Source organism: Columba livia, chromosome 3 (genome assembly GCF_036013475.1).
Source record: "Columba livia isolate bColLiv1 breed racing homer chromosome 3, bColLiv1.pat.W.v2, whole genome shotgun sequence".
NCBI lineage: Eukaryota > Metazoa > Chordata > Aves > Columbiformes > Columbidae > Columba > Columba livia.
The window spans coordinates 40955779-40979356 of record NC_088604.1 but is presented as its reverse complement, the minus strand read 5'-3'; the positions used below and the strand labels follow the sequence as shown (position 1 = coordinate 40979356).

The following is a 23578-nucleotide window of genomic DNA, read 5'->3' as shown; positions in this document are numbered from 1 at the left end:
ACGCATATGGAGACATAGGCCAAGATATAAGCTATGTGGACAAGATTGGTGAGTAGAGGCTTCACTTTGTTTTAAGTGAGTATACCTACCTGAGCATCAGAGGAAATTCATGTCAGGATAAAACAGTTTTTGTGTTGCTGCAATAGCTAAAGAGCATTGACCCAAGGAAAGAGGTTCTCAGTATGAACTACTTACTTAGGACATATTCACTGAGAATACTTTGCTTCTAATTTAAAAGCAAATATTAATTTCCCTTCACTCCTTTCTTTGCCTCCCCCAAAAAATTGTAGTAATTCAGTCTATGGGGTTTTTACTAAGCAAAATACAATGTAAAGGTTTCAGAAGAACTTTAACAGTGGAGACGACCTCTGAGAGAATCACTAAATCCTATCACAGTATCACAGTATGTTTGGGATTGGAAGGGACCTCAAAAGATCATCTAGTCCAATCCCCCTGCTGGAGCAGGAACGCCTAGGTGAGGTCGCACAGGAACACGTCCAGGTGGGTTTTGAATGTCTCCAGAGAAGAAGACTCCACAACCCCCCTGGGCAGCCTGTTCCAGTGCTCTGGCACCCTCACTGAGAAGAAGTTTTTTCTCAAATTTAAGTGGAACCTCTTGCGTTCCAGCTTGATTCCATTACCCCTTGTCCTATCATTGTTTGCCACCAAGAAGAGCCTGGCTCCATCCTCATGGCACTCACCCTTTATATATTTACAAACATTAATAAGGTCACCCCTCAGTCATCTTGGTTGCCCTATGCTAGACCCTCTCCAGCAGTTCCCTGTCCTTCTTGAACTGAGGGGCCCAGAACTGGACACAATATTCCAGATGTGGTCTCACCAGGGCGGAGTAGAGGGGAAGGAGAACCTCTCTCGATCTACTAACCACCCCCCTTGTAATACACCCCAGGATGCCATTGGCCTTCCTGCCCACAAAGGCACAGTGCTAGCTCATGCTCATCCTGCTGTCCACCAGGACCCCCAGGTCCCTTTCCCCTACACTGCTCTCTAATATGTAATTTCCCAACCTATACTGGAACCTGGGGTTGCTCTTGCCCAGATGCAGGACCCTACACTTTTCCTAGGCTATTTCACTTTTGCAATCAATGCCCATTCTGAGTACAGAGGCCTAAATTTGGGTCGCCTTACCAAGGTTAGAATTATAGGCACTTTGTAGTACTGCAGTTCTCTTCCAGATTCTCTTTCCACTGTGAAGCTCCAGGACAATGTTAATGGCAGGTGTAGTCCTAAAACTAGGTCAAGACTAGGTCTGTAATGTACAGAGAGTATTCATACAAACTAAGTGGAGAAGCAAAACTAGTGTGTTTTCAAGTAGTGCTCGACATTTTTTGAACTCTCTTATAGTTTTCCCTATGAATGTTGAGTTAAATTGATTTTATGTACATCAGCGTATTGGTGGCACCCTACCTTTCCCCTCTATAAATAGACATGCTCTACTGTACAAATTTTTAGCTTACCAAATTACAAATTATCTTTTCTTTTTTTTTTTTAAGTTAAATACATCAAAAGACAAAAATCCTGTGGGAAAATTATGCCCCATTCCATAACTCCTTTTGTTGCTAAATAGAACTTTAAACCTCTTCAATGCCTTTATAAGGAGCTTTGCTTCTCAGATGCATTAACCCACCCACTTCCTCTCCATATCCTATTGTCACCCTCTTTGAGGTTTATTTCCCTGTTTGTCCTTTTCAAATGCTAGCATTTGTAAAAAGGGTCTTTCAAAGACATTGTGCTCAAGCCTTGATGGCAAAGGATCTACTCATTGATACAACTGCCCACACTTCTTTCACTCTTTGTGAAAAGGAGTCTAAAAAATAACAAATATTAAGCTACTAGAATGGACTTTGTTTTAGAGCAACTTATTTGTTTCCCTCCAGCAGCTTAAAAAAAGGGATATTTTCCAGGGAATGGATTTCTCCCATTGAAGTTGATACAAATTTTGCCTTTAAAATAGGTGGCAGCAGAAGTTGGCCTAGGCTGGTTTGTACAGCTCAAGGATGCATTCTATATCTATATAGCCCAAGACATGTCTATGCAAATCTTCATGAGAAACAGTATGAAAATATTAGTCTGGTTTTTTTACAATATAGAAATGGAAATAATTGCATGCTTATATAGTACTTACCCATTTCTTTATTGGATGTAAAAGCCTGAAAACTTCAGCATATATGCTTGCAGGAGACAGGTCATGTATTTCATAAACTGGATTTTCAGCTCAGGTAAAGCAGTGTAAATCAGGAGTAATTCCATTACAGATAATTAAGTTAGTATACCAGTATAAGCCTGGAAGAAGTGTGTGAAGATTGAAACCCCATAATTACATTTGTTTCCAGAACAGGTAGAGCCTCATCGATATTTAAAAGGACATTGTTCAATAAATTAGTACCAAATGAAACACTGCAAAGAACAGAAGCTAACAAGATATCATGTCTGTAGACCCATTTTAACAATATTTTTTTATCTATTTAAACTTTGCCTTAAAAATAAGGAAGTTCAAAACCACTGAAGACTAGCACAATCTGACACTATCAGATCCACAGGTATTTAAAAAATGAAACCAAGAAAATACCTACATTTTAACAAATGAGTGAAAATGCAAAGATTTCTAACTTTATTTTAGGGTTTTTTTTTGTTGTTGTTGGTTGGAGTTTTTTTGTTCATTTAAAAAAAATCTTTATATATTCTTAATATTCAAAAATTGTATTATCAAAGTAGTTTTGAAGTTTCAAATAGGATTTGTATGAGCTTTGGGTGGCTTTATCACCATCTGTGAATTCCTTTTAAGTTATCCCTAATGAATTGAAGTGTTCAAGGTTAAAAATAAATGGCTTAGGAAACAAGCTTAAGCAAACAGTAAATGATAAAAAGTGAACACTGAAAAAGCATCATTTTCTAAAATGTTGTTATTGAAAGAGATATGAATGTCTGATTAACCAAGGAGCACCAAATTATTATTTGAAAAATGTTTAACTTTAATCAATCTAATTGCTAGTTTAAGTGAGAAAAAGAATCAGGATTGCTTGTTTATTTGTTTAATCTACAGAGTATATTTTTTCTATGAATTATGAGATTAAAGTAATTTATAGTCAACATTATTTCTGCTTTAAAACTTTTTTTTTTTAATCAGATAGCAAGTTTATCAGTCTCCAACAACATGCTAACAATGAAACAAATGGAATACAATTTAATGATTTTTTTTTGTCAAGATAATTAAATAAAAAGAAATATTATCCTTGCTTAATCTACACAGGAATCTACACCTTGTTTCTGCAATATACTTCAACATGACTAGCGTAGTTTTTAATCCTAGTGTTCAGTAATATTTGATCAATCACTGACTGGCAAATAATCTGAAGCTTCCATTTTTAAGGGCCTTCCTCCTCTTAAGTATTCCCTTGCTTTTGATTTTCATTAAGTAGTTATTGATGCAATTGTGTGTTACCCTTTTCAGTCCTCAGTTCACTATTTCTCATTGTCATTCTGGTGTTTTAGAGGACTGGTTCATATTTAATCATTTTGCTGTATGATAATAAACATCAGATTTCATCCTTGTCAGCTTCCAGATTAAGGGATAAAACAAGGGAAGAAACTTTCGGATTAAGGGATCAATTAAGGAATAGTTACCTGGACAATGAAATTGGTGAGTTAGCAAAATAGGTGGATTTACTAGCTTTGGTTCTTGGACTTATTTCAAGACTAAAGGTGAATGGGTCAAAGGAAGGGAAATATTATCTTTGTGTTTTCTTAACCCCTGGATTTATTAGAAAGATAACCTGCTATTGGAGAAAACCTAAAATAATGTCATGATATTCTAATTTGCACCATCTGTTGGTAATTGCCAATTCCCTGATATTTCAAATGGCTGAGAGGATGGAACAAAGATGGATAAGCTTGGTGCATGCCAATCAGTTTTCTTTGTAATGGGGGGATCTACAGCAGCTGAAAAAGAATTTAAAGTGCTTTGAGAGCCATAACAGAAATAACACCATGAGCTACTAAATTGTCACAAAACAGAAACTCAGGATAAATATTTCTATCTCTCTATACTTTGCAACAGCAGCCACGGAACTGTACTTTGCATTTTTCCTCAAGGATGGTATTTAACAAAATACAGCATATGAAAACAGAATATGTTGTTTCTCAGTCCTGAAGATATTTCCCTGAGTACATAAATTTAAATGCTTTTGTGAAGAATGTGCCTGGACAGCCAAGCATCTCTTATTGGATTAGCATAACTAGAATTGATGTTATCTAGGTTGTACTTACTTTTAAGACCTCCCTACTACAAATCTCTGTTATTAAACAGCTAGAGCCAGATGAATCAGTCAGTTGAATCAAAATAAACAACTTTTAAGCACAAGAGCAATATGAGGATCACTATAAATTAACTGTAGATTTAACTTTCCCAATAATCCAAAGGGAAATAGTGGATGATCTGCTGCACTACTTAGACACACACAAGTCTATGGGGCCACATGGGATCCATCCAAAGATGCTGAGGGAGCTGGCAGAGCTGTTCACTAAGCCACTTTCAATTATTTATTAGCAATCCTAGCTAACTGGGGAGGTCCCAGTTGATTGGAAGTTGGCTAATGTGACACCCATCTACGAGAAGGGTCAGAAGGAGGGTGTGGAAAACCACAGGCCTGTCAGTCTGACCTCAGTGCCAGGGAAGGTTATGGAACAGATCATCTTGAGTGCCATCACATGGCACATCTAAGATAAATATGTGATGAGGCCCAATCAGCGTGGGTTTATGAAAGGCATGTCCTGCTTGACCATCCTGATCTCCTTCCATGACAAGGTGACCTATTTAGCAGATGAGAGAAAAGCTGTGAATGTTGTGTTCTTCAGTAAAGACTTCAGTAAAGCCTTTGACACTGTATCCCACAGCATTCTCCTGGAGAAACTGGCAGCTCATGGCCTGGACGGGTATGCTCTGCCCTGGTGAGACCACATCTGGAATATTGTGTCCAGTTCTGGGCCCCTCAGTTCAAGAAGGACAGGGAGCTGCTGGAGAGAGTCCAGTGCAGGGCAACAAAGATGATTAAGGGAGTGCAGCACCTCCCTTATGAGGAAAGCCTAAGGGAGCTGTCTCTCTTTAGCTTGGAGGAGACTGAGGGATCACCTTATTAATGTTTACAAGTGAGTGTCATGAGGATGAAGCCAGGTTCTTCTTGGTGACAACCAACGGTAGGACAAGGGGTAATGAGTTCAAACTGGAACACAAGAGGTTCCACTTTGAGAAGAAACTTCTTCTCAGTGAGGGTAACAGAACACTGGAACAGGCTGCCCAGGGAGGTTGTGGAGACATTCAAAACCTGCCTGGACGCCTTCCTGTGTAACCTCATCTAGGTGTTCCTGCTCCAGCAGGGGGATTGGACTAGATAATCTTTCAAGGTCCCTTCCAATTCCTAACATTCTGTGATTCTGTGCTCTTCACTGGGTAAAGAACTGGCTGGATGGCCAGGCCCAAAGAGCTGTGGTGAACGGAATAAAATTCAGTTGGCAGCCAGTCATGAGTGGTGTTCCCCAGGGCTCAGTGTTGGGGCCGGTTCTGTTTAATATCTTTATCAATGACCTGGACAAGGGGACTGAGTGTACCCTCAGTAAGTTTGAAGACGGCACCAAGCATGGTGGTGTTGTTGATCTGCTGGAGGATAGGAAGTTCTCTATGGAGGGATCTGGACTAGCTGGATTGTTGGGCTGAGGCCAGCTGTATGAGGTTCAACAAGGCCAAGTGGGTCACAACAACCCCATGCAATGCGGGAGGCTCCCGGAAGAGTGGCTGGAGAGGTGCCTGGAGGAAAAGCATCTCAGGGCATTGATTGACAACCAGCTGAATATGAGCCAGCATTGTGCCCAAAAAGGCCAACAGCATCCTGACTTGTATTAAGAATAGTGTGGCCAGCAGGACTAGGAGATTGACCATCCCTCCTCCTCAGTGCTAATGGGGCTGCACCATGAATCCTGTGTTCAGTTTTGGGTCCCTCACTATAGGAAAGACACTGAGGTACTGGAGAGAGTTCAGAGTAGGGCAACGAGGATGCTGAGAGGTCTGGAGCACAAGTCTGATGAGGAGCAGCTGAAAGAATTAGGGCTGTTTAGTCTAGAGAAAGGAGGCTGAGGGGAGACCTTATTGCTCTCTGCAACTATCTGAAAGGAGGGCGTTGGTCTCTTCTCCCAAGTAGTCAGTGATAGGATGAGAGGAAATTACTTCAAGTCACAATAGGGAAGGTTTAGATTGAATATTAGGAAACATTTATTCACAGAAAGGGTGAAGCAGTGGAACAGGCTGCCCAGGGAAGTGGTAGAGTCACCATACCTGGAGATGTTTAAAATGTGCATAGACAAGGCTCTTAGGGACATGGTTTAGTGCTAGATTTAGGTTATGCTTGGACTTGATGATCTTGAGGGTCTCTTCTGACCAAAATGATTTTATGATTCTATAGTAGTTCTCTCCATCATTTTTTGTCAGGCTGTGGACAGACACTGAAGAGAGCTATCATTCCAGATGTTACTTTCCCTCAGCTAGAGGGCACAATCTTAAACCCCAGCAAATGGACTAGCTCCCATGAACACTTCCTAATCTGCATCAAACAGAAATAATCTGGGTTAGTTTGAAGAATTTAAATTAGAAGCAACCACATTGTTCTTACCATTGACACAGTTGAGAGGGCAGGACCTCTCACTAGTGGGAACTGAGGAGCAGATTTGAGCCCTTCTACTTGTAAAAACAAGCATTAATCTTCTTTTTGTTCAGCCTAATCCTGTATTCTGAGCAGTAGATGCAGCTAGTATGACTGCTAATGCAAGTTTAAAAAAAAAAAAAAATAAATCCATTTTTGAAGAACATTTTCGCCAACCAAAATTTTTGGCATTTTCCATAGGAACTCACATTTAATACTCTAAACAATCAGGGTAGTTCTTCAGTAGGCGTGTGTCTTATCTTGTTTGAAAAGGAGGTGTACTAGACTTAAAAGAAAAGAAGCATAGAGAATTGGCACTCTTTTCAAAAAGCAATTCTTTGGATCTTTCTTATTCCCTGGTGTTTGTATATCTAAATGGTTTTATTTCTATGTATGAACTTATGGAAGTACTCTAACTATATTGCGGGGAATTAGACTGATGATATAGATGATCTATAGATAGAATCACATTCAATTGCTGAAGTTGCTTTTCTATTTATGTATGATCAACATAATTTATAGAAAAAAAGATCTTGACTCTGCTGCTATAGCTGCTTTGATAACTCTATGTCTGTGAGGGGAACTCTGGTTTACAATAGTTTCACAACTGAATATCATGTAAATACAGTAAGACCTATGTAAAGAAATATAATCATGTTAATGGTTTAAGAGAGTCTTGTACCAGGAAAGATATGAAAAACTTCCTCATATCTGAAGACAGAGAGTGTGAAAGCAACTACTGACAGCTGAAGGTGAAAGAGAATGTATTCTTTCTGTTTACTTACCCTTGGCAGGGTTTAAATTGTTTCAAGATGAAGGAGTTTTTTGCTGGAACTGAGACGATTTAAACCTGTTCGTTTTGCTGCTGATCTTTTTATAGCATCTGTAACATTAGCTTCTGGTCAGGTAACTGTTTGCTAATGGGCAATAGAACACCAACTAATTCTAGAAAGAACAAAGACAGATATTGTACGACCGATATTCAGGTAGAGATGTACTGATTATTAGTTCTCTGAGCCTGCCATTGACTAAAGCAACTAAAGAACATCTGCAGCCAGACTGCCTTAATGGTGATAATTTCACAAGTTAATCAGGGGTGGGTTTGTTCCATATTTAGAGAAGAGACTTTTCATAGAAAGACATGATGATCTTGAAAATACTATGCATATTTTTTTTTATATGGACACTCTTTCCTCTTAATATCTTCAGAAAATGAATAAATAAGGAGAAATTAAAATTAAAGCCTAACTAAGTTTACAGCGCTAGTATAGATTTTATCAATGTAGTCTGTTGCTTGTACCAGATACCAGTTGTTTTTCCTGTCAAAACTCTCATTATTCCATTTGTTGGACTCCTTTCCCTCTCTTCCTTCTGAAAACAGCAGTGCCTACTTCACCAGAGAGTCATCAAACCACATGAAGCACTCATTCTTTAGTTGGTGAGTAATTATAATATAAACTGCTGGTTATGGCACACAAACAGAAAAAAAAAAAAAAAAAAAAAAAAGAAAAAAAAAGAAAAAAAAAGTGAGTGTCTGTTGTTTGTCTGTTGTTCCATTCACATTATAAATAAAGATAAACGAAGAGACTCTATTTGTTAATAAGTTTCTCTCTTTTGAAAGGTCAACTGTTGGTAAACTACAGGGAGCAAAGAGTGAAAACAACAAAGCATTCAGGAACTCCAATGGAAAGGGGATCTAGGTTTTATTTAAACCAAGGCAGCAAAGTAATCTGAATCACATAACCAAAAGAGCAGGAGGATAAATTTTTCAGTTCTCCAGACCTAACTGGGTAAATAGGTGACTTGAAGAAATACTGGAATGAAAAGAGATCAAGTACCATCAGATCAGAAAGAAGAATATATGGGGACAAAGTGGGAAAAAAAAAAAAAAAAAAGAGAGAAAAAAAGGAGAAACTGGGAAGGATTATACTTCTCTATAGTACTGTACTTCCTATATACAACTAAGGTAGATGCAAAATATAACGATCTTAAAGTGTTCAAATCAAAGGAACCAAATAATTTCTATTCCAGAACTTGGAGTTAAATGTAACATAGAATTGCAGACTTCACAGCCAGAAATTGTTATAATTTTTTATTCCCTGAGTTGTTTCATATTAGTGGAGAACAGAAGATAAAGTATGAAAAGGAAGACAGAGTGACAACCCATTAGTTTGATAAATAATAATATGCAAAGCTTCTTCTGAAACACATTTTGAAAGAAAGAATAAGATATTGCCAGTCTAACCTGATAGAATTCATTGAAAAATAATTGATTTTCTAGGCAGGGAAAGAGAACAGATCTAATCAATCTGATACCACACAGGAATTGTTACTTAAGAAGAGGAGAAAAACGGGATTAATCTGTGAATTATAAAGTGGTCAAGGAGGACTGGGGTTGATAGGGATAAAGAACAGGAAGGAACTCAAGTAGTGGAAGGCTGCCACTGCACTTACCCAATGATTGGTCTCTTGAGTGGTTTTATTAATATTTTCTGTAATAACCTTGAAAGAAATATGATATTGAGTTAAATGAAATATGTAACTTGTTAGGAAAATTGGAGTATCACACAGAAAGAATTGGATGACCCTGAGTACTAGAAAAATAGGAATAGAATGAAATTCAATAATACAAAATACATGGTCATGCATTTAGGAATTAATAACAAGTTTTTTCAGTAAATCAGGAATTCATCACTTGGAAATGACAGAGGAAGAGAATCTGTCTCTACACATTGTAGACAAATATGTGGCATCAAGATAGCACGACCATGAAAAAGACAAATGTGATCCTACAAAGTACCATTTGAAGCATTGTCAGAGGAGATAGGCAGGAATCAATGACATTGTACAAGGTCAAAGTAAAATGTGGTCAAAAATATTGTATATATTTCTGATCACGTACAGTCAAAAAAAGTTACATTCAGGCTGGAATAGGTTGAAGAAGGGCACCTAAGACTAGGAGAAAGCCTTTTTTACAAGAAGAAACAAAATGTTCTTTGGTAGTTTAGACATAGGTAGGAAGGCCAAGAAGGACTGAAATTACATACAAAGAGTGAATGCCCAGAAAAAAAAAAACAATCAAAACTGTTTAAAGCGAACAAGGAAACAAAACACCACAACAAGAACAATAAAATCTGACCTATTTTTAAAGTGGAACTTGTTTAACTTATTAAAAGTTTTATCTGATATAACTACTTGTAATATCAGGAGCTGAACTACATTAAAAAATTAATTTCATCCTAGTCCTAAATTCCTAAATATTTGATGACTTACCAGTGAGATGGACTTATCACTGGATAATGTAAATCAAAATTACAGACTTCAACCCTTTGTCATTCTCATTGAATTATATTTAGCACATCAATTTAGTAGTGAAATTGGAAGTCTTTATTTTGTGCATACATTTCCAATTTTTATTTTTCATAATTTTTCTAAGCCAAGGGCTTCTTTGTGTGAAGTCAGTGCTGGTCTATTACTGTATTTTTCATTCACCTTCTGAATTTTAAAAGGTATGTTTACAGAGTAGGTTAGTAACTGGCAAGATTGCAGGTGTGAAGACTCTGTCACAACATACTGTTTCAGGACTTTCCAGGGACTCTAGTTAGAGCTGTGTACATTGCATTGTGAAGGTAGGAACCATCTGTTTCTAATGGGATAAAGCTTCTGTTTCTAACCCTGCAGGCCTGAAAGATATTGAACTTACAGACTGACTTACATTTAAAGGCAGAATGCATTTGGAAAGGAAGTATGTGAAAAAGAAGGCAGCAATTCTCTCGCAGTTACTGCTTGAAATGACTCTGAGCTTGTGAATGAAAGAAATAATACATGAAGAAATGACAGAATGCAGGAGAGACTAAAACATTACATTAAATTAATTTATCACAGTGCTCTAAAATTATGATGTAGTTAAACTTATGACATGGTTATCACTCACAGAACTGTTTAAACAGTCCATTCATTAGGAGAAAACTGATTCTAGAATTTGTCCGTTCATGAAGATAGTGCAGCAAAAAAATCAGGTATCCAAGGACCTACGGGTAGTTAGATCATATAACCTGAATTTAGTAAAATTTTCTAAGGAAAAAGCTGAATGTATAAGAACGCAAAGACCTCTACTAGGTGTTATTTGTTGGAGAATAAATTTAAACAAGGCAAAACAAAAGGTAATGCAAAGCAATGCAAAACTCTGTTCCCCTCTATTGATATTTCAGTATAAACTGGAGAGGAATCCAGCTACATAATAGTGGTGATTAAGTACTTCCTTTCCAAAAAATGTACGGAATTGGTCCTTGGAAGCATCACGTAAACTCTCTGCATGCTCAGTAGTGCAAGATGACCCTAGAGGCTTGGAAAGGGATACACTGTAGGCTTCACTTAGATTCTGCTTCAGGAGAGAGAGCTCATGCTGGCAGTACTCTACATACTGCTGATATTCCATATTCTGTACTGGCAGTATATAGAATAGAGGCGTCTCCTTCCATTATGTCATCCTGAAATAAAGATCTAACTCTTCTTGCTTCTTCTCCTGACAACTGAAGAACAAAGGAGAAACATTAATTGCCTTCAACCTTTGGGATCCATCCTGCTCAAAGCTACCCTTGCTGAACTGCTAGCCACCCTTTACACAGAAAATTCGCAGTTAGGGCAGCCTTGGGGGATGAAGAGGGATAGCAGACCCAGAGTAAGGGCAACAAATTCATTCTCATTCCTCTAAGCCATCTAGTTCCTTTCTTCCCAGATAAAAATCAGTGATTCTTTCCTCTTGCCCTGTGACTCTTAACTGTTTGATGGTAAAGAGGCTGAGTGTGGAAAACCTCCACAGGCCTTATGCTTTGGGCACTCTACCAGCACGTAAGTGTTCAGCTTCCTTTTTTGAGTAGCCTAGGACCTAGAATAAGGTTCTAACATTTGCCTAGAACAGCTCTCTATAGAAAAAAGAAAATTAAATACCAATCAACAGCCAGCAGGATGCTAATTATAGTCCTATAGTTCATGTTTGTCAAGCTTCTCTAAAGACTTTGACAGAACTCATGTCTGTTTGCACTGCCCAGTGTGAATGCAGTTCCCATATCTGGGCAATTAAAATTAAGCACCCAGGGGGCTTTCATCTAAGAGTGAAAAAACCTAATTTAAATACCCTAGGAATTAGACCATTTCTAAAAGTACATAAGTATTGGATTTCTTTTAGGGACTTTGATGAAGCTTAGGCAGAATGTATGTCACCTTGAATTCCTAGACTTGGATTTCCAAAATACAAGGCAACTAGGGATGGATTAATGAGGCTTAATATTATGAAAATAAAATTAATGATACATGTGGAGATAATACTTCACAACACAGACCAGCAGGAGACTATTCTAAACTAGAAGCCTGAGTTCTGTGGAAGTTCAAAGGTGCAACTGAATGTATTATTTTATTAGCACATAGTTACAGTTTTCAGAACTGTGGAAATTCTGTTTTCTTACAAGATACTCTAGCCAGATATTGGAAACCTCACCCAAACACAGTTTGTCCTGCTGAAACCCCTGAGATAATCATCTTTCCCAAAAGTCAAAACAATAATATGCAAGAGCAACAAAATTGTCAGAAACATGGAATTCCTGCACCAAATGAAATTAAAAGGGCCTATTCTAGTTAGACCTCAACCCTATAAAGAGTTCACATTCCTATCTTTAACTGTGCGAATAGTCATATTGATTTCATATTTAAAAATGTTCACAGGATTAAGGTTTAAATTGGGGTCAGATGTTTCTAGTCACTTCTGTTGTCCTTCTTGAACTCTGTGGCACTACTTTTACACTCAAAATTAAATGTTTGCAAGGTCAGAGATTCAGTCTGGAACTAATGAAAGTAGAAGCAGATATGATAGAGAAGTATGTTTGTATCTTATATTGTTAAAAAAAAAATCAAATAAAATCAAAAGCTTATCTTTATGTCCAAGCTATGAAGCTGCCTAGACTGAATTGCACAAAAGGTCTTTGTGAATAGTCCCTCAGGAACCTGGAATTCTGCCTCATGAGATTTAGAAAACCAAAATGGTATAGGCCACAGGAGAGATTTGTATGCTAGTCTTCAGTTTTGTGTCTGCCTAATATAGTTAATAACATGAAATTTTGTACAGTTAATGCAAATACCTTTCACAAGCCTGGGGAAATCAGGGCACCTAAAAGAGGATGTAAAACCAAAAGGGTGTGGCTAAAGCTCTGTGGCAGCCTGAGCTACTCTAATTGCTGATCTTGCTTTTTTCTCCACTGTTGGGTGGGATTTTAAGTTCCCTCTTAGCCCTGTCTCCACCATTGGCTTTACTGTGGTCCTTCAGTACACTGATCAGTCACTTTTATTGTCCAGTTTTCTGTAGATATATTGAGTCAAGGCAGTTCATGAAAGAGAACAACAAGTGCCAGTGCCTTTCAAAAGGAAACCATAGCAGTGTCTAGCCATGGGGAGAAAAACTAGGGCAACAGCAGGCAGTTATGAGCTTGAAGTGTCATGGATCTATTGAACAGCTCAGTTTCACCAGAAATTCTTAAATTATATACTCCTTCTCCAAAGACAGACAATGGCTGTTCAGTTTTCATAAATTCAATTTTTAAATCTTTAATACTGAGAAATGTCTAACTGGAAATTCACAGGTCTTGGATTAAGCATTAGCATTAAGATTGGTACCTTTAAAAAATACATAAATTTAGAGTTACGTGTGTTTGTTTTTTTGTGGGTTTGGTCGGTTGGTTGGCTGGGGTTTTTTACTAGATATTTGCCCTGACCTACCTTTATCCCACTTAGAGCACTCACTTACAATATGACAAGGTATATTCAGCTCCCATTCCCCCATCTCTCTTCCTGCTTTCTGAAAGTGGTATAAACTATCACCTACTATGTAAATTGAAACCACCTGGTTAAAGAGGTGGTTAAAGAATGGTACTTCCATTCTTACATGATGAAGCTGTTCCACCCTTTCTGGATTATTTATGTGTTCCCTTGAGAAGGCAGTGGTCCCATATTCCAGGGGAGCGCTCTAACCAGCAGGTTGTTGACTCCTTCTGTTATCCTTCTGGCCCTATGGATATTCAGTTATTTCCTGGAGGGTTACACAGAAGAGGCTGAGAAACTCCCATCCTGGAACCCAGGCAGATATGAGTTCAGTCAGAAGGGGAGCGAAGCTTAGCTCCCTCACTTCTCACCAACCATTGAATTGCCCCTTTGCCTTTCTTATGGACTGGCTACCCTTTAAATCCACCCAGGTACAGGTGTTTCAAAAAGATGGACCCAATTTGAAATCACTATATCCCTGCAACCACAAATTTTTAGTTATTGTCTCAGTGTTGTCCGTACAGCAGGTGGAAGGAACATTGAACATTTATTAAAAATGTTACTACAACTTGATAACTCATTAAACTGTTTGTAATTTTTTTTTTGTAATTATAACATATCACATCCATCTCTTTGAAACAGCCTGTTGTTCAGAAAATATATATTTTATTAATCAAGCTGGGATTTAGACAGAATCTTGGTATCTCACAGTTTAATGCTTATAGAATTAAACTGTTGTACATGCCAGGATTAAATGCCTGAGACTTCACTACTGGGAATTTAGGTGCCCGAGGGCTTTAACCTTCACTCCTACTGTTTGTCACGAGGGGGAAAGTTGTGAAACCTGGTGGTACCATGAACAAAGGTGTCTTTTATTGATCAGGTATTAAGTCTTTCTATCATACATCACAGCTTCATCTGCAGAGTTTCCCTTCTCTCAGGAATATAATCACTAGAACACAATAGTACATCTCTTTTTTTTTTTTTTAGGCAAATTGTATTTAATAATCAAATAGAGGTGACAGGTATGACTCTGAATGCAGTTTGCAATTTTCTTTAGTAAGTATAAGTACAAGTACTTTAATGCCTAAGACAATAAATTGCTGATTACTAGTTACAGAAGAAATATTTTTTTGTGTGGCAATGTAAGTTCATTAGGGGTTATTTTCCCCTGAGCAGTTTTAATGAAGGCTCTGCTATGTTTCTTCTTCTGTTATCTTTTTGAACTCAGTATCCCCATCAGGATGCATACACTTTCTGCATTGCTTTTCCAAGAATGTGCTAACAAAACCAAAGAAATTGTATAGTATGCTTAAAACACACACTGAGAACTAAAGGACATAATCAGCTTACTTGGATTTTGCTAATATGCCTGTCTATTCATTTGATAGGAATTAACATAAACCCCAAATATAAGTAATTTAGAAACACGGGCTTTTGGAAAACCTATGAAAAGTGAATACTTAAGTCATGTAAGCACTTTTGAAAATCTCACCCCACAGATGGGATTCATCCCTCTTAGTGCAGCTATGTAAAAGCTAGCCTAGCCCAAGCAAGCTGTCTGGCTTCCTTTTGTAATCAGTAGAGAGATAGCTATATCCAGAAAGCAATTTTTCTACTTACTATGTCTCAATGAAAGGCAAGGAGAAGTCCAAGGAGAAGCCTAATTTTTATATGATTAACATTAGGTGAGATGAGCCCTGCATTTGACTTTCTCTAACACTCAATTCTTGTCAAGATTAACAGGATTAATATTTTCTGATTTGTTATAGAGTAATGACAAAAACTGGAGCGTATATAATACAATTCTACTTCATTCCTCAACCCAGACTCCTGACACAGTGGTCATTGTGCTAAATCACTCAAAACTTTGCCAGGTTTAGGATGATAATTGTAGAGGAGAGGAAGTCTGCATCACTTAAAAATTCAAAAATACTTAGGCTGACATTCTTAACTTTCCGTATTTCTTCCTGATATATATACAAGGTCAATAATGCATGCAGTGCAAGGAAACAGTTAAAAGTAAAGAAGCTGTCATTGGTTTTCATTATTATTGATTTTTTTTACAATTAATAAAATTACATATCTGTTTCCCAGGATGTTAATATTCACTGTGATTTTTAAATGCATTTTTGTCAAAGATTTCTTTTACATTTTTCAGCCAAAACAAAAATTACAATCTACATGTATTTACCAATATCCAAAAATATTTATAGGAACTCCTGATTTTTTCAATTGTAATGAAATATTTGAAAAAAATCTGAATCTGCATCAAATTCAGTCCTTCATCACTGAAATTGACACTGAAATGGTGAAATGGACATTCATTTCACCTTGTACAAAATATACACATGAAATTTTCTTTATTTTAAAGAACATCTTCAACCTGTGTGTACTACTTTAAAGCATCCTTTAAAGCAACTCTAAAGCTTTATAAGCAATGTAAATACTTAACAAGAAGTATTTTTTGTATAACATAAAACACTCTCTGGCACTTCATAATAGCCTTTTCAATGTGTATTTCCTTTGTGTTCACAGCACTGTGATTTGAGTATGTGGATATATCTGAATCTGGATGCAGCTGTGTGAAGGATTCAGCTGATGGCAGCAAAAACAGATTCAGCTGTGACAGAAAGGAACTTGGGTTTCTATAGTAGTTTCACCAGCAGAAGTCGAAAGAAGCTTGGACGCAGCCGGTGAGATGATTTTGCATTCCCTATAGACTAAGGAGTATATTTACTGTGGGACTGTAACTCTGGAATGTGTCAGTTGGGCCATTGGAATCAGGTAGCAGCAGTTGCAGGAATGATAACAGAGTAAATCTGGGAATGGAAACTACTGCTACCTGTCTGCTTCAGGTATGCTCATTTAGTTAACATGGCAGCCAAAACAAATCAATCCTCATTGCTATTTTAACATGATTTTGAGCTAACACATGTGCCTATACTTGCATTATATTCATAATTCTTACCTACAGTGTCATCAGAGCCTAAGTGAGATCAGATTTTGTTCCTCATGATGCGTTGTACAATATTGTCTGGGAAAAAAAAAAAAAAAAAACAACAAACAACCAAACATTTTATTATTATTTATTTAAGTTATTTACTAGTATTGCTATTTCCTGTCAAATTCCATCTTGCTGGTTTCTTTCACCCTTGCTGAGTATCGTCCCCACTCTCACAGAGCTGCCTGCTCGCTGCCTATCACAGACAGGCTGAAACACCTGGGTGCTCTTCCTGCACAGCTGTACACATGCCACTGCCCAGCCGTCTGCAGAGTGCTCCATATGGCCATTTCTCCTGTAGAGTGGGCTGATAGGCAGCTCTGTTTAAGAGGGAATGTTGATTGTAGCATTAGAAAATGCTGCATTAGGATTAGCTATAAAAAGAACAGCATCAAACCTCTTCCCCAAGCCCAACCCTTATCTCAAGTTCATGGAGATTTTGCTTACCTGTTTGTTTGAGGAAGGATTTTTTCTTTATTTTTTGAGTTTCTATGCCTTCTTCTGCCACCTGTGGCCAAATGCCACTACAGTGGCTGTTCTTGCCATGTTTATTCCTGGTCTGTAAATGGAACATATTCAAAATTCCATTTCAGAATTCGCTCTTGTGAGATTAATTCTAGCCCAGCCCAGATAATAGGTAGGGATACAAGTGTCTAGAAAGCAAACAGAAAAAAAAAATCAATTAAATCCTGAAACATCAACAATACATGACATTCAGATGGTTCAGAAAAAATTTCATGTATGAGGCAATGTCTTAACACTGAATCTAATACCTTTACAAGTCGCAGGGGTCCCCCCCTTGTAATTTTATGTAGAGTATACACTACAGTACAGTATAAAACTACAAACACTGTCAGGGAAAGTTTGGGATATGGTGGGGAGAAAGGAGTTGACGCATTATGAGTAAGAAGGCGGCACTGAAAAATCTCAGCTGATGTAAACTTTCATTGCGCTTGAAGTCAGTGCCTTCAAAGGAGTTAAAATGATGCCTTAATTCAGATTAATTGACCACATACATCTTACACATGTTCATAGTGCTGAATTATGTTTTTGTCCTTTCCTTCTCTTATTTTATTCCTGAATTTTCAGCATTGATTTACCACATAAGAATTACAATGTGACTATTAGAGACAGCACCACATTTTTAACCTACATAGTAATGGGCACAAAAAAGGTTTCTCATCAAAGAGAGCTGCAAGCAACGTCTTCCCCTCCTCCTCTTCTTTCTTTCCAGCTCAATTAAGAAACAACATGTTTTTCCTCTCAGTGCTTGCCTTTTATCTATTCCTCTTCTCATGTTTCTCTGTTATTTTTTCTCCTTCATGGTATAGCAATGGTGCTGAATGCTGATGAGATAATACTACATTTAACCCCACACAGTCCTTGTCCTAATTTCTTCAAGTACTAGAAACATGACCTGCACTTTTTGAGGTTCCTTGCTAGCGCAGGGAGCTGATACAAATCTCACAACGTCCCCACTTACTCCAAGACCAGAGAATGCAGAATAATTCTGCTCCCTGATTAGCAGAAATTGGAAAGCAGTATACTCTGCATCAAAAGCAGACATTGTTAGACTTTTGGTTTATTACTTAGTTTTCTCAAAAAGAAAAAAAAAAAGGGGGGGACATTTATTTGCAAGACAATCACTGCTCTATACGAACGCTTTCAATCACAGTTTTCCGTAAGAAAAGTGGAAGACTGTATCAGAAAATTACTTTTATGAACATCACTTTTTGTCACCCACTGGGAGTATACAGAATTGTCCTATGTCTGAAAATGTTTAGTTTTTGTAATATTCAAATTATGGTTGTTTGAAAAATGGTAAATATAATGGCATATGATTTTTTCCAACAAAATGAAAAATGTTAGAATTCTTCCTTGATGTTAATAATATTTTGTGTTGCTATTTATATTTGCAGACATCACTGAATTTAGAAGTTTTTCCTGAATTGTATTTGTAAAAGCTTGAAAGCTTATCTCATGAAAGAATTTCCTTTATGATATGGATAAGTATATTAATATCAAAATAATATTTTATTATTTAATACATACTCTTTCTGCAATGTCTGCTATAAACTACGTGTTCCTCCATGTCACTCAAATATACACACTAATTTGAAAAGGCTGTTGATTAAAACACACATAGCAATGCATGCAAAGTTTAACGAGTTTTTTTATTTCTCACTGAAGAGTGAAAACTGTTCTTCTGAAATGTGATGTTTTCTTCATTTTCTAACAGGCATTGGTTGCCAATTAATATGTACTATCAAAGTTTTCATGAACAGAACAAAGGAAGGAAGAAATGTTGACTGGTTTAATTGTGAAGGTAACACGAAACTGAGGTTTTAGTCTCCACTTAAAACTACTAGAACAGTACAGTTCCTAATTCTTTTTTTTCTCTTTCTTAAATTTTTAAGAAAAAAACAAACCACCGTGTCAAAATACTTTTGTTCTTGGCTCTCAGAGTCTCTTTCTATCCTGCTTTTTATTATTTCTTCAAATATCTCTCCAAACACAAACATTTGCATCTTTTAAACTTTTTTTTGTGCTATACATCACAATCAACCTTCTGAGTTTGCTCACAAGTTCACAAAACACTGAGCTCCCAAGTGTACAAAAATGTAGAAAAGTAAGCTAAACCTTGTAGAGTTGTAAGGACAGATTACACTGCTGGATGAAACGGTCATCTGAATATCCTTTAACAGCATTTTCTTACCAGATAACCACTGGTAGAAAAGCATCACTATTGAACAAACTGTTAAAGTCTTCCAAGTTTTCTTTGTGATTATTATAGAAAATCCTGTGGGCTCTCTACAAACTGTATCATGACTTATAAAAAAGTCTTACAGAAAAATATGTGGGCAGTATAATTTGTTAAGGAAGCACACAGCCAGTTTTCAGCATCCTTTCTGGGAGCACTGGGAACACTGCACTTGCTGAAATCTCACTCTTTACAGCAGGGCTTATTGCCAGGTAGAAACTACCATCCTTACTAATTTAATAACACAGGATATTGGTTTCACATATACTGATGACAGATTGAAATCTAATGGCCTACAGGTGATAATGTGAAAAAATAATAACCTGCATACATAACAAAACTTTGTGCATATAGTGACAGCCACTGTCTGCAAGGGAGACAGAAAGAGTGTCCTTCAATATTGAAGTGTACATATATATTTATATATATATTTTTTTTAATTATTTTTTTTAACTACAAACATTATAGAAAAGGTTCTAAATATACCAACAATGTATGAGAATGGGAATTCTGACACTACTGTATAATTAATTTATGTTGTACAGATGTTAGACGAAATCAACCAACCATACAGGAATAAAGATCTTTAGAGAACGGAACAATTAATTGTCGTTGTATTTGCCAGTGAGAATCTACAGAAACAGTTATTTTTTTTAGAATGAATTTAAACTCTCTGCTTTAGAAAAAGGATGCCTGGCACCTAATAATTAGCAAACCAGAATCTATGCACCAAATTATTATAATGTACATATTCATTTCATTAGATTCACACCACCGTGTGGTGTAAAGCGGGAATAATTAAACACCAGATGGTGGTCTAAACTCCAATAGTGAGAGCTCATGCATAATGCATGAGAATGGGATTTACTGTTGTTTTTATCCATTTGAAGCCATTATGCTACTCTTGGACCCAAAACGATATCTCAGAGAAAAAGGTCTCTCTGGACTGAGAATTCCTCTGCACCAAACAATTTGTTCATTTGCTCTGTCATATCCTCATCAGTTATCTTCCTGCTCAACTTCCAGAATTTCCGAGAACACATTATTTTCTGGCAGTGCTCAAAAAACTCCTGATTTTTTTCCGTAATAGAGAAGCACCCGAGCTTACAGGATATTATTTTATGTTTCTGCCAGCAGTATAAAGTTTAAGATTAGGACCTTTGGAAATTGAATCTGATTTTTAATGATTGTAGTGTCACATTTCGAGCCTGAAATACTTTTAAAATGTCATTAACTGAGGTGTCATTAATCATTTAGATTTTTTTGACCATTAAAATATCTTTTTTTTTTCATTAAAGAAGTAATGAATATGAAAGTGAAGACAGGATATATAGTATATTAATGGCTGGAATGGAGAGCAGATTAGCATGCTTAATTCTCCTTCAGTCATGACATTCCACTTAGGTGTTTGTATTGCTCTTGTGTAAAACAATGCTAATTAAAAACCAAATGAGTAGCTCCTCTCCTAATCAGTCCTGGTAAAAGAAAACAAGGACATTAACTTCTGTATATTTTGCTCCTTCGCCACTACCAAGTGAGTCATAATCAGGAAGACTAGAAATCAGTGTAGACTTTTTTTAATTCTGCATGATGAAACATATTTTTGATAAAGAATTTTGATGTCCACAGCATTCACAGAAGCTGCCAGCCCCCGAGAACAGAACATTGCTTTGCCCACTCTGTACCACTGTATGAAGGACACAGGGTCTAATGCTCAGTTGCTTCTGATTAGTCCTGCTTCCCTGCATTTGACAGTTCCCCTTACCTTCTGGTATCCCATTTGTCTGTCCAGAAAAGGATAACCAGGATGCCAGAAGATCCAGCTGTTTCCCAGATTTGACAGCTATACACATTAGCAACAATTCCTATGTTATTATTTCTCAGCAAGCCTTGTGAAAGATGTGTGCCTTCCAGCACCCGTTTGAAATATGAGGAGCTCCTTGTCTAGATGACACTCAGCACATGTTTGGAAAGTATATATATGAGAAATAGAGGTAATTTTAAGACATTAGTAGTGAGTCAGCTCAAGGGTAAATGCAGTTCCACTTCTAACTGGGAGGACAGGACACAGCATTATAGCTGCATCCCATACCAGAGGATGGGATATTGTGGCTCACATGGCTTTGAAGGGAAAATTGTCAAAAGTTTTCTACCTGATATGAAGTAGCTCTACACAGATAGCTAAACATATGGTGTACATGATAGCTAGTACAAAAGCAAACCTCCCTTGCCTCTAGCTTGTATTGTCTGAAGTCCCAGAGACATTCACAGGATTAGGTACTAGAATTAGACAATGAAAACTTTTCTCAGATCACCTAATAAGCCTATGTCTGTCTGCAATTCATCCTTTGCCTCAGTGGCCCTTCTGCCAGCTGAGACCATTCAGAGAGAGGATAGCTCAGAACAGGAGATTTTATAGGACCTTTTGTGTTGGTCCTTCTACACTGGAATGACCTATGAGATGTTGGGAAAGCGTGGTGACCCGGCAAGCTTTGAAGCAGCCATAACTTTCCGAAACAACTTAGGTTTTCATACAGAATCAAGTTTCAAGTAGCTGACTCCATTTTGCCAAAACCTGCTACTGAAATCACAGTGAGGTCCCAAACCATCTACCAAAGAACAGTTTAATAGGTTTCACTCACCACTGCAACTCCACCTCCTTAAGACACCCAGTCTGTGTTTGGCTCAGGAGGAAGTGCCTTCTCCTTCTCTGTTCTCTCTGGATCCCAGTCTTCTGTACCATCCTTTACAGATCAACCTAATTCCTGCAGGCTCCATGATCACTGTTTGCAACGGCTTAAGGGTGATTTAGTAGCACAGTCCTTTTTCCCATTTTTATTTTTTTTTTTTCATTTAAATGCAGCTCAATTAGTCTGAGCTTATGTCTACAGTAACAATGCTTTACTTCAGTACTGCACTGCCAAAGGGCTTCTGTGTGGATGCATCCGTATCAGCCAAATCTGCCCTTATGTAAGTAGAATAATACCATACCACGTGCTATTCTGCTGGTCTAAGTGTAGGTGCTCTTGGAACAGCATAGTTTTCCACTGGCACAGCTGTTTCAGCCCTTAGTTTTGCCCTCACTGCAGTACACAGCTGTGCTGTCAGAGCTCTGCATTATGGGTGTATAGCTTCAGAAGCACACTGACAGAGTAATACTCACTGCCAGGATTAGCACTGTTTTCATGGTCCTGGGATTTGAGTAATTTGGAAAAAAAGAATTTTTTTAAAATTAAATTCTTTTCCTTGGAGGAGTTTTATGAAAGCTGAATAATTTTAGTGAAGCCTAAACCAAATATAATCTAACATAACCAGATAATATTGATGAAGAACTTCCTCTGAAAAGGATTTTTGACGAAAATTGTAAGTTCTGAAATACCAACATTTCTGAAAGCTTTAAGCAAAAGAAAAGGGTTTCCACTTGTGAAAATCTAAATTATTTCATTTCATTCAGTAGTGTCCTATTCAATTTCTAACTCCTCCAAAATATACAATTTCTAATAAATGACTTATTTCTCTAAGGGGTTATGGAAAGTGCAGCTCAAGTCACTGTGTTTTGTTTTGCAATGGACTCCTTTGAAAACTCTGCCCACTTCAGCACAGCGCAACATTTTTATCACAAGTTTTAAGGCTCCGTGTACTAGAGAACACGCTCATGAGGATGAAAATCCCCACAGACCGGATTCACAAAAACCTGGAGAAAAAACAATTTCCTGTTGGGTTACCCTGAAACATTTTTTTAGTAAAGTGAATATTGATATAATACATTTTACAAGTGCAGTTTACTTGTGCTTAGGGTCCAAAAATAATACTGTCACAATTGTGATAAGCCAAATCTATTAATAGTACTTCCTACCTCTTGCTGAGCTCAAGCACAATCACACTAACCATGAAGTGAAGGCTGGAACTAAGTCTCAGTGCAGCAGCATGAGCAGGTCTCTTCATGAAGGGCTGTGAGGATGTATTCCAGAGCTACTCTCTGAGCACAACACAACTGCTTGCTGGTGAAGTTTAATATGTGATATTTGTCTATGTTTGTGGAGGGCTGAAAACTTTTCTTCTAAAAAGCTCAAACTATACTGTCCATTTATTTCTCTTTTCCCAACACATCTAAGTCAACATATTTTGTTTGAGACAGAAGGAAAAGATTAAGAGAGTCTGTCAAGCCATCCAGACACATAGTCCTAGAGGTAAGGGAAAGGAGAGCATTCTGCTGTCTCTGTAACTTCTATACAAGGGCCACATCCCTTATCATTGCTGCTGTTGCCCTGCTGACTCCTGGATTAAGCAAGA

The 23578-nt window shown here is 37.4% G+C and overlaps 1 long non-coding RNA gene across 2 annotated transcripts in view; it reads right to left on the bottom strand.

Moving 5' to 3' along the window:
* Positions 1-22302, bottom strand: part of LOC110356266 (uncharacterized) — a 43110-nt gene extending 20808 nt beyond the window's left edge. Inside the window, exons 1-4 of one of the 2 annotated variants that reach the window (XR_010471246.1) lie at positions 21928-22302; positions 16972-17177; positions 16492-16557; positions 2147-2304 (exon numbers count right to left, since the gene is read on the bottom strand). This is a non-coding gene — a long non-coding RNA (uncharacterized LOC110356266). The remainder of the gene's footprint in view (positions 1-2146; positions 2305-16491; positions 16558-16971; positions 17178-21927) is intronic. The other variant, XR_010471247.1, reaches the window with a different exon arrangement.
* Between the last annotated feature and the right edge of the window lie 1276 nt (positions 22303-23578).